Raw genomic sequence first — 17,095 nt, 5'->3', positions numbered from 1 at the left:
TCTCACTTTCCCAAGCATGCACACACACACTTCTGCGCATTCTCATGCACAAACTCACATGCAGACACACACACACACACTACTCTTTGGGGTGAAATTGTATTGGCAGAATTATATTTGCAGATACATTCAATTTTGTTCAAAAAGCACACAATCTGCAGGCAGTCAATGCATCTAATATTTTACAAATTCCGACTTTGGAAACAGAACCGGTCTGATTCAAGGTTGGAATACTGACAGTCTCAAATCTCACACCTTTAATACATTGTCTGAGCGGAGATTTTTTTTTTATAAAATCTTATGCCATCTCAAGAACATTGTTACATATTAATGAACCAAAGCCCACACCCATTCTAAGAGATGAAGACTATCTAAGTTTGTTCAATATATTCTATCAGTTGCATGACACTGATCTTTCGATATAAGTTCTGTGTCTAATGATGCTGTTCCATGAGGCTTGTGTGTTGATGAGGCAAGATGGTACAGATGAGGCAATGTAGAATTACAGATCACCGAGGAAGTACTTAAAGAGAGAGTTAATAAGTGCAAAGAGAGGACACGAACAGTCTTCAGCAAATAGAATAAAAGGAGAACCCGAAAGCTTTCTATAGGTATGTGAGGAATAAAAGGATGATTAGGGTAGGAATAGGGCCAGTCAAAGACAGAAGTGGGAAGTGGAGTGTGGACCCTGTAGAGATCGGAGAGGTGCTAAATGAACATTTCTCATCGGTGTTCACTCAGGAAAAGAACGAGGTACAAGATATTAGACTCGAAAGGATCGAGGCTAGTTACACACAGGTGTTATCAATTCAAGAAGGAGTGAAAGTAGACAAGTCCCCTGGGCTGATGGGATTTATCCGAGGATTCTCTGGGAAGCTGGGGAGGAGATAGCAGAGCCTTTGGCTTTGATATTTGAGTCGTCATTGTCTACGGGTTTAGAACCTGAGGACTGGAGGATTGCAAATGTTGTGCCCTTATTCAGGAAGGGCAGCAGGTAAGATGACCCTGGTAATTATAGATCAGTGAACCTTACTTCTATTGTAGGAAAGATTTTAGAAAGGATTATAAGAGATAAGATTTATAATCATCTGGCAAGCAACGATTTGATTTCAGATTGTCAACATGATTTCGTCAAAGGCAGGTCGTGTCTCACAAACCTCATTGAGTTTTTTTTAGGAAGGTGACCAAGCATTTGGATGAGGGTAGGGCAGTTGACGTGGAATACTTGGACTTCAGTAAAGCCTTTGATAAGGTTCCACATGGGATGCTGATGGAGAAAGTACAGAGGCATGGAATTGAGGGTGATTTAGCAGTTTCGATTAGAAACTGGAAGAAGGCAGCGAGTGGTGGTTGATGGTAAATATTCAGTCTGGAGTCCAGTTACTACTGGTGTTCCACAAGTATGTTTTGGGACCACTGCTGTTTGTCATTTTTATAACTGACTGAGACACAGGCATAGGTGGATGGATTAGTAAATTTGCAGATGACACTAAAGTCAGTGGCGTACTGGACAGTTTGGAAGAATGTTACAGGTTGCAGGGGGATTTGGATAAACTGTAGAATTGGGTTGAGAGGTGGCAAATGGAGTTCAATGCAGCTAAATGTGAGGTGATGCACTTCAGGAAGAATAACAGGATGGCAGAGTAGTTGGGCAATGGAAAGATTCTTGGTAGTGTGGATGTGCAGAGGGATCCAGGAGTCCATGTGCATAAATCCCTGAACATTGCAACCCAGGTGGATAGTGCTGTTAAGAAGGCATATGGTGTGTTAGGTTTCATTGGTAGAGGGACTGAGTTTCAGAACCGCAGTATCATGCTGCAACTATACAAAATGCTGGTGCGGCCACACTTGGAATATTGTGTACAGTTCTAGTTGCCCCATCATAGAAAGGATGTGGAAGCATTGGAAAAGGTGCAGAGGAGACTTACCAGGATGTTGCCTGGTCTGGAAGGAAGGTCTTGTGAGGAAAGGCTGAGAGACTTGGGTCTTTTCTCATTGGAAAGGCGGCGGCTAAGGGGGGATTTGGTAGAGACATTAAAGATGATCAGAGGATTAGATAGAGTGGACAGAGAAAGACTTTTTCCTAGGATGATGACGTCAGCTTGTACGAGAGGGCATAACTACAAATTGAGGGGTGATAGCTTTAAGACAGATGTCAGAGGCAAGTTCTTTACACAGAGAGTGGTAAGGGAGTGGAATGCCCTACCGGCTAAGGTAGTCAACTCAGCCACATTAGGGAGATTTAAACAATCCTTAGGTAAGTGCATGGTTGATTTTAGGATAGTGTAGAGAGACAAGCTGAGAATAGTTCGCAGGTCGGCGCAACATCGAGGGCCGAAGGGCCTGTTCTGCGCTGGATTGTTCTATGTTCTAAGCTTAGTGCAGGAGGCTGAAAGAAATGACAGCTTTAAAACAAAAAACCTCTTGGAGCTCAAAGCTTTCAATGAGAGTCTGAGCCCAGTGGTAAGTTCAGGTAACCTTTATTGCAACCCAACTTTGTTACAGATTCAGATCCCCCCAGCAAAAAAGTAGAGAAAAAGTAGTTGCTTTTTGAACAGCTCAAGGTGAAAGTGCACACACCACACCTCCCCGTCCCTACCCCCCTCCCCCACCACTATCTTTACTATTGGCCAGCACCAAGTTGTCCCTTTGTAATTGGATCCTTGGTACAGCCGTAACCCGGAGGAAGTATTGCCTCACTCAGCAATTTCAACCCATACCCTGTCTCTAAGTAAGTTTCTCCCCGCTCCTTTGCCAGTGGGGGGAGGGCAGTGTAGAGTCAACCAGACTGCTGTGGGTCTGGAGTCACGTGTAGGCCAAACCGGGTAAAGGATGCAGCTGGAACGACTGAGTGAATCCTCTCCCACAATGGCGGTTCCCTTCCCTAACAAGGGAGAGAGTAAATCAGATGGGGGCTTTCCCCCTGCACCACCCCTCCCTGAAACAGTCTTAATGTTAGATTCCAAACTCCACATTTCTGACCGAATACCAATTCTGCCATCTGTCGTGGCGGGATTCGAACCCGGGAATCTCCGGAACTGGGTTGATAGTCCAATCGATAATCGGACTCGACCGTAACTTCTTCAATCCCCCTGCGATGGCACGTGAACTCACTGGTGGTTCCGCAGTTGGGAGGAGCGGGTGAAGCCCTTCCCGCACTGAGGGCAGGTGTACGGTCTCTCCCCTGTGTGGACACGCTGGTGGGTCAGCAGGGTGGAGGAGTCGCAAAAGGCCTTCCCACAGTCGGGGCAGCTGAAGGGCCTCTCCCCCGTGTGGATCCGCTGGTGGGTCAGCAGGGAGGAGGAATACCTGAAGCCCTTCCCACAGTGAAGGCAGGTGTACGGTCTCTCCCCTGTGTGGACACGCTGATGGATCAGTAGGTGGAAGGATGTGCTGAAGGCCTTCCTGCACTGAGAGCAGGTAAAGGGCCTCTCCCCAGTATGGATCCACTGATGCTTCATCAGGGAGGAGATGTCGGTAAAGGCCTTCCCGCACTCGGGGCAGGTAAAGGGTCTCTCCCCGGTGTGGATCCGCTGGTGGCTCCGCAAGGCAGAGACGCGGGTAAAGGCCTTCCCACACTCGGGGCAGCTGAAGGGACTTTCCCCCGTGTGGACGCGCCGATGGCTCCGCAGGGCGGAGGAATACCTGAAGGCCTTCCCACACTCGGGGCAGCTGAACAGCCTTTCCCCTGTGTGGAAACGCTGGTGGGTCCGCAGCGTGGAGGAATACCTGAAGGCCTTCCCACACTCAGGGCAGGTGAACGGCCTCTCTCCCGTGTTGGCATGCTGGTGGCTCAGCAGGGTGGAGGAAGTGCTGAAGGCCTTCCCGCACTCTGGGCAGCTGAAGGGCCTTTCCCCCGTGTGGCCCCGCTGGTGGGCCAGCAGGTGGCAGGAATGTCTGAAGGCCTTCCTGCAGTCGGTGCAGGGGAATGGCCTCTCCCCGGTGTGACTGCGCCGATGAGTCTCCAGGGCAGACAGGAAACGGAAGCCTTTCCCACAGTCGCCACACTTCCACAGTTCCTCCACAGGACGGGATTCCTCAGGTTTCTCCATGGCTACAGCTTCAGCTGCACAGGAACACGTGTAGAGCCCCTCCCTGCCGGGAAATCCCCTTCCCAGGCCTTATAACTGTTTCAGGCTCCAAGCACACAATGCGCTGTAACAGTGAGGTCTCCTGTCCAGTCCCACTGATGCTGAAAACGTCCTCAAACTGGAACCAAAAAGCGTTGATTCCTCTCACAGGAATCACAGTCAAAAATCGTTGCTGTCCCGATGGATTGAGTGACTGTCAGACATTGACATCAAAGTGAGGACTGCTGACGCTGGAGAGTCAGTCGAAAAATGTGGCGCTGGAAAAGTACAGCAGGTCAGGCAGCATCCGAGGAACAGGAGATTCAATGTTTCAGGCATAAGCCCTTCATCCATTGATTTTGAAACTTCAGTCTTCCGATTTTCAAATACTCTGCAAAAAGAGATTACAAAAGTCATCACTATCAGTGCAGGATAGAAATTCAGAACAAGCAACTCTACTTTCTGTGGAATATTCTTTTGTTGTTCCACAAAATTGAAAGCACCATCCCACTCTCCTTTCCCCTCTGTTCTCACTCCGCTCTAACTCATTCTCCTGATGGTGCTGATTCAGGGTCTTACAGGGGCAGAAAAGCAAAAACATCAAGACTGACATCTCTCTGAATTTTGGATACCTCCACCTGAAAGTTAGTATCTTTCACAACATTGGGATCCTGCTGAGAGTGAGCAGGTCTGATTTCGGGAAGCAAAAAGATAGTGTCAATTCAGAGTGAACCTGCAATGCAGCTTCTTGAGGAACGACCAGACACAAAATGGTTAACGACCCCGAGAAGGTGGGAGCAAAATGAGACATCAAGGCATTAACACCAATACACTTCAGTCAAACTCTTCTGCTTCCAGTGAGGAGAAAGGGAGGACTTCAGGGCTCTTCAGGACTCACGCCTGAAACGTTGATTCTCCTGGTGTTGGATGCTGCCTGACCTGCTATGTTTTTCCAGCAGCACTCTGAGTAAACTCTGGTTTCCAGCATCTGCAGTCCTCCCTTTTGTCTAGGTCGAACCCTCTACCTGTCTACACCTATGCCCACTTCACCACCCAGCACACCCTTTATCTACATCACCCCCTACACCCATCCCCAATCCTGAAGAAGGGTTACACCCGAAACATTGACTTCTCCACCTCCTGGTACTGCCTGGCTTGCTGTGTTCTTCCAACCTCCTGCCTGTCTATTTTGCCAATTAAGACACAGGCCTGGAGCAACGCTTCCAGAGTCTGTCCCCACCCCGACACACTCCCTTTCCTTTTAGTTGCTGCAAGTCAACAACTGAACCCCAGAATGAAAATTAAATGGAAAAGGTGGCAAGAGAAGAGAGTGCCTTACTCACAAATAATGGACAGAGGAATTTGCGGTCTGGGATAAAGCTCAACCTTCATTCAGACACGAGCAGCAGCTTCAGAACCTCATGGTCCAACTTCCGCATTCAGACAATGGGGTGACTCTGATTGGCAGGAGGATCAACGTCCTTCCAGTCCTCCAGAGGTGCCTATTGGGTAATCAAGAAAAGGTTCCGCCCTTTTTAAACGCACAGTGACGAGCATGCCCAAATGTTTGCTGACACCGACAAACATGCGCACTGCGTTGCTGACACCGGCAAACATGCGCAGTATGCTCTTTGGGATTTTAAGTGTCCAAATGGCAACAGGGAAAAAAGGGGGAGAGCCACAATTCCCCACCCCCCCCATATTTCGACATTTTATTGCTTGCGTATTTTGTTTGACTCCTCAACTTTTGTATGTCTTTTCCCCATTTTGGGAGAGAGTGTGCCCCAGTGAGCTGTCTGTGGGAAGTTACACTGATGAAGAAACATTACACTGTTCGCAGCAGGGGGTGACTGTACACGTTTCCTTAGTGTGAACACAGTTTCAATTGTTCATCAGAAACAGGGAGCTAAAAGGATACCAGAACTGAGGAGAAGCCTGGAAATGTGGGGACTGTGGGAAGGGATTCCATTCCCTGTCGGCACTGGAGATTCATCAGCTCAGTCGCAGTGCGGAGAGGTAGTTCTTCAAAACATTATTACAACATTATTTCCATTGACAAAAACAGATTCACGCTGCCTGAACTTACACAAGTACCCTGCCATCACATCTTTAATCATAGCTTTGAACATGCTCCCTATGACATATGTTAAGGTAAATGGTCTGCTGTTTCCTGTTCTCGGTCTGCCTTTTTGAAGAAAGGAGTTTTCCAATCTAAAGAAACCTCCACTGAAACTAATGAGGTTTGTAAAATTAAAACCAATGCATTAACTATTTCACTAGCTAGTTTTTCTTTAAGGGTCTAGAATGAAATACTTTGGCCAACTGGGACTTGTGAACTCGTAGTTCCAACAGTTTACTCAGCACTACTTCCCTGGTAATTGTAATTGTCTTCAGTTCCTCCTTCCCTTTCAATTCCTGATTTCCATCTAGTTCCAGGGTGTTACTTGTATCCTCTCTAGTGAAGACAGATTCAAGCTCTTTTCAATTCTCTGACCATCTCTTTATCCTCTGTTATTGAATCCCCAGACTCATTTTTTTAATGAACCAACACTTACTTTGTTAACTTTTTTTAAAGAAAAGCTGACAAAACTTTCCTTCCTGTTTTTATATTTTTGGCTAACTTTCTACCTCTAATTGCTGTGCTCCTGCCTCCATTATTTCTGATATTTGCCCCAGCTCTTAACTCTCGCATCAACCTGACTGCATATTCTATGGAACTGACCTTGGTTAAGTGTTGCAAAACACTCAAGGGCAAATTTTTCATCTCCAGAAAGTCTTAGACTGAACACGATAACATTCACTTTGAAATATTGTTCTTCCAAACTTTAACAAGCACACCCTCCAGATTCAAAATCCCACTGACACCCAGTTTTGTTATGATCTTTAATTTTGAAGAGAAATTTGAATATCCAGTGATTAATGGAAGAACTGTTCATGAGGTTTTCACATTTTTAAACAAAAACAAATCAACTGGATTAATTTAGCAGAATAGCACGTTTGGCCTAAAATTATAAATCTAGTTTTCTTTCGAGTGACAGAGCAGGTCCACACCAGATGAGGATCTAATACCTGGATTTAGGCTGTTGTCAGGAGCTTTTATTAACCACAAAATACAAAGTAATGTAACAACATAGCTTCAGGCTGCAAATTAACACTGTTTAAAATGGCTAAAAGCTGCATTTCTGCATTCCTGAGCTAACTGAATCACAGATTAAGCAAACAATGCCTTCTTCATAGTATGGATCTCATTAAGTTAGATAAGACATTACTGACCATCCCAGCTAACCTTGAAGCACAAGTATGAGGAGATTGTTCCCAGGAAATATCATTGGGTTAACCTGTTGTTCATTATGTAATTTTATTACATTTTATTGGATTTACTCTGTAATTAAGGCTGTACTGTCTCTTAAGAAACATATGAAAATTAATATTTTATTCCAAGTTAATCACGCAGTTTCTCCAAGGAACACAGAATCTTTTAATATCTGTGTTGATGGACAAATCTTTGCCCGGCCGTTACTAATTAAAGTGTGAAACCTTGCTGAAGCAGACCATACTCCTAGTGTTCATTTAACTGATCTCGGAACTGAGAGACCCATCCCGGGGTTGAGATCTTCAACTCTCACTGTACTTTTGGTGTGACCCATGATTACAGAGACTTGTGGGAACATAGAGGATTTGTAACTCCCATGGGGCAGACGAATAGTAATGCTGTTTTGTCCAATCAATCCGGCAGCTATCAAGATGTTCCGCTCATGCTGAGGCAATGGATACAGTCTTCCAAAGGAATGAACAGATTAATGCTGCTGCCAAGCAGGCAGCCTTACATCCCAAATGTCTGGTCCCATTGGGTCCCCAGCAAAACCCGGATAGAGACAATATGGGGATGGGACTGAAATTACAGGGGAAGCCCCCTGCTGAGCAGCATAAACTATGGCCTCAAATACGGTACTCCCTCGATCAGGTTTATTTAGAAGCACTGGCGTTTGGAGCACTGTTCCTTCATCAAGTGGTTGTGGAGAATACGATCATAAGACACAGAATTTATAGAAAAACATGACACTGTCCTGCCACTGAAATGATGCATTGAACAAACCTGGATTGTTAAGTCTTTCATCTTTACAAACGGGTTGCAGGTTCATTAATATGCAAATCCCAGAAATCCCTGGAAGGCACCTTCTCCATAAAACTTACATTTTGATAACAAAAAATGACATTTCAGCTCAGCTCTGCAAATATACATTCACTCCTGTGGACTTGTGCGTGTGTGTGCGTGCATGAGAGAGAAAATGTCTATTTCCATCCTGTATATAGCTGTCTATTTCTGTTGTTGTAAATATTGATGTAAATCATAGCTGGGTTCTCATAGGTAGATGTGAGGGAGAGAGATTTCCTCAATTAGGACAGTCTCAGAATCCTGGGAGACCCCCATTTCTGGTTTACTTCTGAATGAACAAACATTAAACACGAGCACCTATTTGTTTCAAATTTGGTTTCATTTTTCTTGTGTGATTCCCTGCTATGATTACACCGTGTGTCTTAATGGTTGACAGGCTGGGAGATTGTGGATTGGGGCTTGATTGGCTGAATGCTCTATTGTTCCAGAAGGTGAAAAAAAAGGAGGGTGGGGCAAAGCTTCAGCAGAAATCCAGCAAAGCTGAGAACAAACCGACATCTTACTCTGTGGGAACAGGGAGATCAACACAGGACCGAGAAATCAGGCCCTGAAATCCGAGCTGACATCAGACTACCCTGTGATCAGTGCTTTCATTAGCAGCACCAACCCTCTACCTTTACCTCGCTTCCCATTTGACCAAACCCTCGATATTCAGGATCCAATCCTTGTCATCCTGAAGCCATGTTTCTGTAAGGAGTCTCAGGTCATATTATTCTTTTCAATGTGTGCAGTTAACTCATTCACTTTTGTTACAATGCAGCACACATTCAGATAACGTTTCTGGTTTCAATTTTTGTGATCTTTAGAACCCAGTTTTGATTGCAGGCATATTTACTCTCCTTGTCCCTTTCTATTGTTCTCTGAAGTTCATTTTCCACATCACTACATTACTAACTGGCCTTGATTTGGATTGTTCATGCTAAATTGTCCATAATGTCGAGGTTAGTTGGCTTAGCCATGGGAAATGCAGCTTTGTAGTTTCATAATAATAACAGGAAAAGGCCATTTGTCCCATCTCGCCTGCTCCACCATTCATTAAGATCATGGCTGATCTATCCATTGTCTCAGCTCCTCCTCCCTGCACTGTCCCAACTACCCTTAATTCCCCTACCATGCAAAAACCACCTCCAGCTGTGTCTTGAATATACTTAATGAAGCTGCCTCTACTGATTCCTTGGGCAGAGAATTCCACAGATTCACTATTCTTCAGGAAAAGCAGTTCCTCCTCATCTCTGTCCTGAATCTACTCCTCCTAATCTTGAGGCCTGGCTTCATTCACCAGCAGAAATGACTCAATAAGTAGAGGTTCATCCCCACAGTGAAATGAATTCCCACTTTCCACCAAAATCCCGAATGTACTCACTCACTCAGTTGCTGTCTCACAAATGCAGGATTTCATTGTAATGTCTTCTGCTCCCATTAAGGGCAAAACATCTTTGAAAGCTGCTCTGAAACTCCAACCTTCACAATCACACCTCTGCTTTCACCAAAGAAGATTAGAGTCATACAGCACGGAAGCAGACCCTTTGGTCCAACTTGTCCGGCCAAGCAGATATTCTAAATTAATCTATTTCCAATTTGCCTGCATGTGGCTCATATCCCTCTAAACCCTTCCTATTCATGTACCCATCCAGATGTCTTTCAAAATTCCCACTCACCTCAAACATATGCCTTCTAGTTTTGGACTCTGGGGAAAAGACCTTGGATATTCACCCTATCCATGCCCCTTATGAACCTCTTTCAGGTCACCCCTCAGCCTCCAGTGCTGTCGGGAAAATATCCCCAGCCATTTGAGCCTCTCCTGCCACTCAAATCCTCCAACGCTGACAGCAGCCTTGTAAATCTTTTATGACCCTTTCAAAGTTTCACAACATCTTTCCTATAAAAAGGGAGACCAGAAATGAATGCAGTCTTCCAAACGTGGATTAACCAATGTCCTACACAGCCAAAATATGATCTCCCAACTCCTATACTCAATGCACTGACCAAAAAAGAAAAGCCTACCAAATGCTTTCTTCACTATCCTGTGTACCAGTGACTCCACTTTCAAGGAACTATGAACCTGCACTCCAAGGTCTCTTTGTTCTGCAACACTCCCCTCAACGGTGTCAGTCCTGCCTGGATTGCTTAACCAAAATACAAACCACACACGCTTCTCTGAATTAAACTCCATCTATCACACTTTGACCAATCAGCCCATCTGATCAGTTCTAATTTATAGTGAACTCTCTTTCCTTGCTTATTCCTTAGAAGTCTGAGTGAAGATTTGTAGCTCGGGTGTCCGTTGTTGTGGTTCTGTTCGCTGAGCTGGAAGTTTTTGCTGCAAACGTTTCGTCCCCTGGCTAGGAGACATCATCAGTGCTGTTGGAGCCTCCTGTGAAGCGCTGCTTTGATGTTTCTTCCGGTATTTATAGTGGTTTGTTCTTGCCGCTTCCGGGTGTCAGTTTCAGCTGTCCGTTGTAGTGGTTTGTATATGGGGTCCAGGTCGATGTGTCTGTTGATGGAGTTTGTGGATGAATGCCATGCTTCTAGGAATTCCCTGGCTGTTCTCTGTCTGGCTTGCCCTATGATAGTAGTGTTTTCCCAGTCGAATTCATGTTGCTGGTTGTCTGAGTGTATGGTTCCTCTTCCTCTTTTCGCAGTTCTAGTATACTGCAGTGTGCAGGAACACCTATACAAGGTATTCGCCAAAAACGGATACCGACGCAACTTTATCACCAGATGCCTAAGAGATAGGTCACGGAACGAGGCCATGCCACAACCAAAAGGACTAGCCACACTAGCATACGTCAGGAGCGTCTCAGAACTGACAGCCAGACTACTGCGACCCTTAGGACTCATAACGGCACACAAGCCAACATCCACACTCAGACGACAACTCACTAGAACAAAGGACCCAATAGCCAGCACGAGCCAAACTAATGTAGTTTACAAAATACCATGCAAGGACTGCACAGAACACTATATAGGACAAACAGGAAGACAGCTAACAATCCGCATCCATTAACATCAGCTAGCCACAAAACGACACGACCAGCTATCCCTAGTAGCCATACACTCAGACAACCAGCAACATGAATTCGACTGGGAAAACGCTACTATCATAGGGCAAGCCAGACAGAGAACAGCCAGGGAATTCCTAGAAGCATGGCATTCATCCACAAACTCCATCAACAGACACATCGACCTGGACCCCATATACAAACCACTACAACGGACAGCTGAAACTGACACCCGGAAGCGGCAAGAACAAACCACTATAAATACCGGAAGAAACATCAAAGCAGCGCTTCACAGGAGGCTCCAACCGCACTGATGATGTCTCCTAGCCAGGGGACGAAATATTCCTTAGAATTTGAAAATCTCTATCCCACACACTCTCCCTCCATTCTCAGTTTGCCGAACTTAATCCCTGCTGTAAATCATCCTGAAGGATGCAGATGACGACGGTTAATAGGCCCACAAGCAGGGGGGTCCTAACTGAAATGTAATGATTATTGAATGGCCTGGACAGAGTGGAAGTTGGGCAGACGTTTCTATTGACTGGAAAGACTAGAACTAGTGGGCACAGTCAGAGTAAAGGGAAGACCTTTCAGAATGGAGGTAAGGAGAAACTTCTTCAGCCAGAGAGCAGTGAATCTATGGAATTCACTGCCACAGAAAGCTGTGGAGGCCAGATCACTGGGGATATTTAAGACTGAGATGGAGATGTTCTTGAGCATCAAGATGATGGAGGGTTATGGAGACAAAGTGGGAGAATGTGGTTGAGAAACCTATCAGCCATGATCGAATGGCAGAGCTGACCTTGAATGGCTTAATTTCTGCTCCGATGTCTTATGTTCTCCTGCTGTCCTGGACAGAGGGGCAAGAATTAGAAGCAGGAGTAGGCCATCTGTTTGTTCAAGCCTGCACCAGCATTCAAGGAATCATAACTGGATATGAATCTAATGACATCTAAGTCCAACCTAGAAGGCATCGGTTTTGGGTGATGGGGAAAAGATATATTTCAGACCGAAGAGACAACCCATTCACATGGAGCGTGGTGTGTATATGGAATGGGCTGCTGGAGGAAGTGGTGGAGACTGGTACAATTACAACATATAAAAGCCATCTGGATGGGGACATGATAGCACCATCCATTGTCTCCCTCTTCTTCACAAGGGCTTGTTACAGTGAGCAAAGAGGGGTGGAGGCTTTGGCGGTGAGCGGGGAGAGAGAGAGAGAGAGAGAAAGAGAGAGAGAGAGAGAGAGAAAAAATAGACAGGGTGACAGAGGGTGAGGGCAGGGAATACAAGGCCAGAGAATGGGGGAGGAAGCAGAGGTTTGGGGGAGAGTCATTCAGTACAGGAACAGGCCCTTCAGTCCAACTAGCCCATGCTGACTATGTTCTCAAACTAAACTAGTCCCACCTGCCAGCGTTTGGCCCATATTCCTCCAAACCTTTCCTAGTCACGTATTTATCCAAATGTCTTTTAAATATTGTAACTGTACCTGCATCCCACATACAAACCAGTCTTTTCTCACTTATTCTCAGGTTTCTTTTTGCATTTCTGCTGTTTTTTATGTTTCTTTTTCATGTCTTTTGGTACAACTTACCAGTTTCTTTACCTTATGTTAGCTCCCACAATCCGCATGAGCATTAAGGAAACAGAAGGTTTTTAAACATTTTGATAGAACAATACCCTTCTCCCGAGATCACGCAAGATGGATTGTTTAGCCCTGAGATGGAAGTGTGGTCTGCAGATGCTGGAGATCGGAGTGGTGCTGGAAAAGCACAGCAGCTCAAGCAGCATCCGAGGAGCAGGAGAATTGACGTTTCAGGCAAAAGCCCTTCATCAGGAATGAGGCTTGAGGGCTCGAGGGCTAGCGGGTGGGGCTGACGGAAGGTAGCTGGTCATTTCCTTGCTAGGCCTCTTGCATTGGAATCAATGCAGATTAATTTATCCGTCCTACCTGATTCTATGCTTTGTTCCTGGCTGCCCTGACTGCTTGACTCGCTCCTTTTCCCAACTGTACCAGTCTAAGATCGATCTTTTTCCTCGCTATTTTCCTGGGTCCCACCCCTCCCCTCCACATTACTGGTTTAAATCCTCCCAAGCAACCCGAGCAAATCTCCCTGCCAGTAAGACGGAAAACCATACAACCCATAAAGTCTACTCTGATGAGCACCTGAAAGTCATAATTTTCAAACCAGGATAGTGGAACGAGTGCAGACAGGTCAGCGCTGACTTGTATGGTCAATGGGCTTCTCCTCTGCTGTATTTATATATGATTTGATGATCTGCAATAGAGAGATGCTGCAGTGTGTTATTTCAGAAGGATCATTGATGTCTTTGAACCTGAAACGCATTAGCAAACTCGCACAGAAAGCAATTTGGAAGCAAAATGAAGTGTCTACCTTTATGGCAAAGAAAATGGAACATAGAAGGGAAGTCTACATTAATTGTCACAGGCCTGCAATATTGTGTCGTTTTGGTACCTTGTGCCTGGAGTATATTATGCTACCATTTGATGTTATTGCTATACCAGTCAGATCGGATATTATTTGAACAAAGTGGTAATTCAGTGAAAGACAAGCATGCTAAGTTTCAGAATTTGCTTGATGTTAAATTAAATCATTCCACGAAAGCAAGGGTAGGTGACATGGTGGCTCAGCAGTTAGCACTGTTGCCTCATAGCACCAGGGCCCTGGGTTCGATTCCAGCCTAGGGGTGACTGCATGTATGGAGTTTGTATATTCTCCCCATGTCTGCATGCGTTTCCTCCTGGTGCTCTGGTTTCTTTCCGCCAATCGGAAGATGTGCAGCTCAGGGTGAGTTGGCCATGCTATGTTCCCACAGTGTAGGTAGGTTGGGTGTATTAGTTAGGGAGTAGGAGAAAGCGTGTGGGTGAGATTTTCTCTAGAAGGTCGGTGTGGACTTGTTGGGCTGAAGGGTCTGTTTTCACACTGTAGTGATTCTTAAAAACTAAACTGAACTAACCAATCTATTTGCATATAAAACAACTTTTCAATGACTGAAACACACGTGAAAGTACAATGGCATTAACTTCTACAGTATCACTTCGCAATACTCTGATGACTCTTCATCAGAGCTGGAGTGTAGTGTGGCCGGAACAGCATTTATGATATAGTTTGGAGGGGGGTGGTGGTGGTGGCGGGGGGTCGATGGTGTGGGGGTAGTGGGTCTGAGGTACTGTTGGAGAAAATATGTCGACAGTTGAATTGAATTAAATTTATTGTCAAGGGTGCCGAGGCACAGTGAAAAGCTTTGTCTTGCCAGAAATACAGGAAGACCACAGAGTTCAGTCGCATTGATAGTAAATAATTGGGTAACAGCGGCAAAAACAAAAACATAGGTACAGGCGAATGTTAAAAGTTTGTGAATCCATTTTGGGACTCTATCAGCAGTAAGGTAGTAACTGATCCAAACCGGCTGGTGTGTGTGTTCAGGCTTCTGTGCCTTGTCCCCGATGGTAGAGGTTGTAGATAGTTCAGATGAAGTGATCCGAAAGTGAGAACAACAGGATGATAGGGCAGACAGTCCCACTGACTGGGATGGGGGAGGGGAGCGAAGAAATGATAACAGAATGGAACAAGCTAAAGCAAAGGGATGAAACGGGAGTGGGTTGACAATTTAAAGGTGTTGAAATCAACATCAAGTCCAGAAGCCCAGATTGAAGCTGAAATATTTCTCCTCCAACTGGAGCCATGATTCACTGAAACACTGCAGCGATGACTTTCAGTCCCTGTGTTATAAATCTGATAGATTCCTGAATACTTGTTTATCAGCTTAAAGGTTCTCTGTTTCCCAAATCCCCTTCGGGATTTTGTGTTTCTATAATCACTGCTGCTGCTCGTGCATCGCTTTGAAAACTAGTGCTTCCAAATAAACCTGTTGGGTTATAACCTGGTGTTGTGTGATTTTTAACTTTGTATTCCCAGTCCAGCACTGACATCTCCAAAATCATTCAAGTCTATATTCGTCAGAAGTTAGGGACTGTCTGGTCGTTGTTGTTGCATCATGGTTTCATAGCAACTTACTATGGCAACTGTCTGGGAACAAAATACTGGAATGTTTACTAGGATACATTCATTCTTGTGGTCACCGACCTTAGCCTTTCAGAAAAGTAATTTTTATTATTGAATTCTTGTAAATATGGAGGATCTTTTCAGCTAATACTTCTTTCGTTCTTTATCACCTTTGTACACTGTATGCCATCTTGCCTACTCACAGAAGTCCACAATTAACACCGAAATTGTTGGGGTAAAACTGTGAAGTCTGTTTGTGAAATTTGGTTCACTTTGGGCCTGATAACTGTTACATCCGTTACTCCCCATGCGGTCTCCTCTACATTGGGGAGACAGGATGCCTACTCGCATAAGGCATCAGGGAACATCTCCGGGACACCCACACCAACCAACCACACCACCCCGTGCCTTCCTACTCCACCAATGACGTGCAGGTCCTGGGCCTCTTCCATCGTCAATCCTTAACCACCCGACGCCTGGAGGAAGAACGCCTCATCTTCCACCTCGGGACCCTCCAACCTCATGGCATCAATGTGGACTTCCCCAATTTCCTCATTTCTCCTCCCCACACCTTATCCTAGATCAAACCTTCCGGCTCAGTACTCCCCTCATGACCTGTCCTAAATGTACACCTTTCTTGCATCCCATCCACTCCACCCTCCTCTCGATCTGTCACTATTAACCCCCACTTCCGTCAACCTCTCGCACTCTCAGCTACCTCCCCCCAGTCCCACCCCTCTCCCATTTATCTCCCAGCCCCCTCGGCACACAAACCTAATTCCTGATGAAGGGCGCATGCTCCAAACGTCGACTCTGCTGCTCCTCGGACGCTGCCTGACCGGCTGTGCTTTTCCAGCATCTCGAACTCATACCGCAAGTCCAGGGGTGAAGAATTTCCTTACTTGTCCTCCAGCGCTATAACAATTCTCATCAGTTTTCTTTGCACCCAGCCCGTGTAACTGAACAGTTATTGGTTAAAACAGTAATTGTGATCACTAATGAAATTTTCATTTCGCTGGATTTGTCGTGCAAATAGCGTCAAGTGTAGAGGCAGTTGCAGTTTTCAGCACCAGAAGGATGGTCCAATAGACAACGAATTCACATCCAAAGATTAATGAGGGCAAGAAGAAGTAGCAGGCCTGAAGGAAGTGGTGGACCGATCCCTCCGATGGTTTGAACCAGTAGCTTTGCGAAGGAACAGATATCGGCAATTGTGTGATCACTCAAACGACGGGTCAAAAGTCACGTTAACCTTTATGTCTGATATTACCAGGTGAGTAAACATAAACGATGAGCTGAGCATTTATTGTTTCAGACTGGCAGGGGCATGGTTGGCGAATTGACAGTTTGTTGAGATTTCTTGTGAAATTAACGAAGCCTTCCATTATAACCTTCAAGCTAACGCTCCTATTGATATTATCAGACAAAATAGCTTGCAAACACATGTCATTCCTCTTTCTTTGTCACATTATTGTATATGCTCAGCGGATTGATTTTTTTGCAAGAAAATCTTTAGTTTTCTTTTCCCAGCGATGATACCCAGATAGTGTTGCAGTCCTCCCAGGGACTGGAATATGTAGATGGAGGCCATTCGGAGTGCTGAAACGCATCGACTGCAATCATCCAATAAATCACACCAGCGCCGAGAAACAAAGCAAGATTAATCTACATCATTTCGGTTTAGCTTGTTCGAATGTAAACAGAAGATAGTATTGTGTGCAGAACCTCAGTAAAACAGGTGGCTTACTCAGAGAGCTTGCCATCATAGTCATAGAGACATACAGAATGGAAACGGACCCTTCAGTCTAACCTGTCCAT

General features: G+C 45.3%; 1 protein-coding gene and 1 pseudogene across 2 annotated transcripts in view; one reads left to right on the top strand and one right to left on the bottom strand.

Annotated features, from left to right (window-relative positions):
* The window catches only part of LOC132807304 (zinc finger protein 271-like), a 93,992-nt pseudogene extending 88,493 nt beyond the window's left edge, over nucleotides 1-5,499 (bottom strand).
* Nucleotides 1-17,095, top strand: part of LOC132807298 (zinc finger protein 239-like) — a 249,287-nt gene that overhangs the window by 22,502 nt on the left and 209,690 nt on the right. The window contains exon 4 of one of the 2 annotated variants that reach the window (XM_060821563.1): nucleotides 5,967-6,015. The exons of the other annotated variant lie outside the window; for it this stretch is intronic. The gene's annotated coding sequence lies outside the window, so the exon portion shown is untranslated. Of the gene's footprint in view, nucleotides 1-5,966; nucleotides 6,016-17,095 lie in introns of those variants that run through there. 2 annotated transcript variants of the gene reach the window in all.

Source organism: Hemiscyllium ocellatum (assembly GCF_020745735.1).
Source record: "Hemiscyllium ocellatum isolate sHemOce1 chromosome 27 unlocalized genomic scaffold, sHemOce1.pat.X.cur. SUPER_27_unloc_13, whole genome shotgun sequence".
Classification (NCBI taxonomy): domain Eukaryota; kingdom Metazoa; phylum Chordata; class Chondrichthyes; order Orectolobiformes; family Hemiscylliidae; genus Hemiscyllium; species Hemiscyllium ocellatum.
The sequence above is the reverse complement of the archived record's forward strand: the minus strand, read 5'-3'. Positions and strand labels throughout refer to the sequence as shown.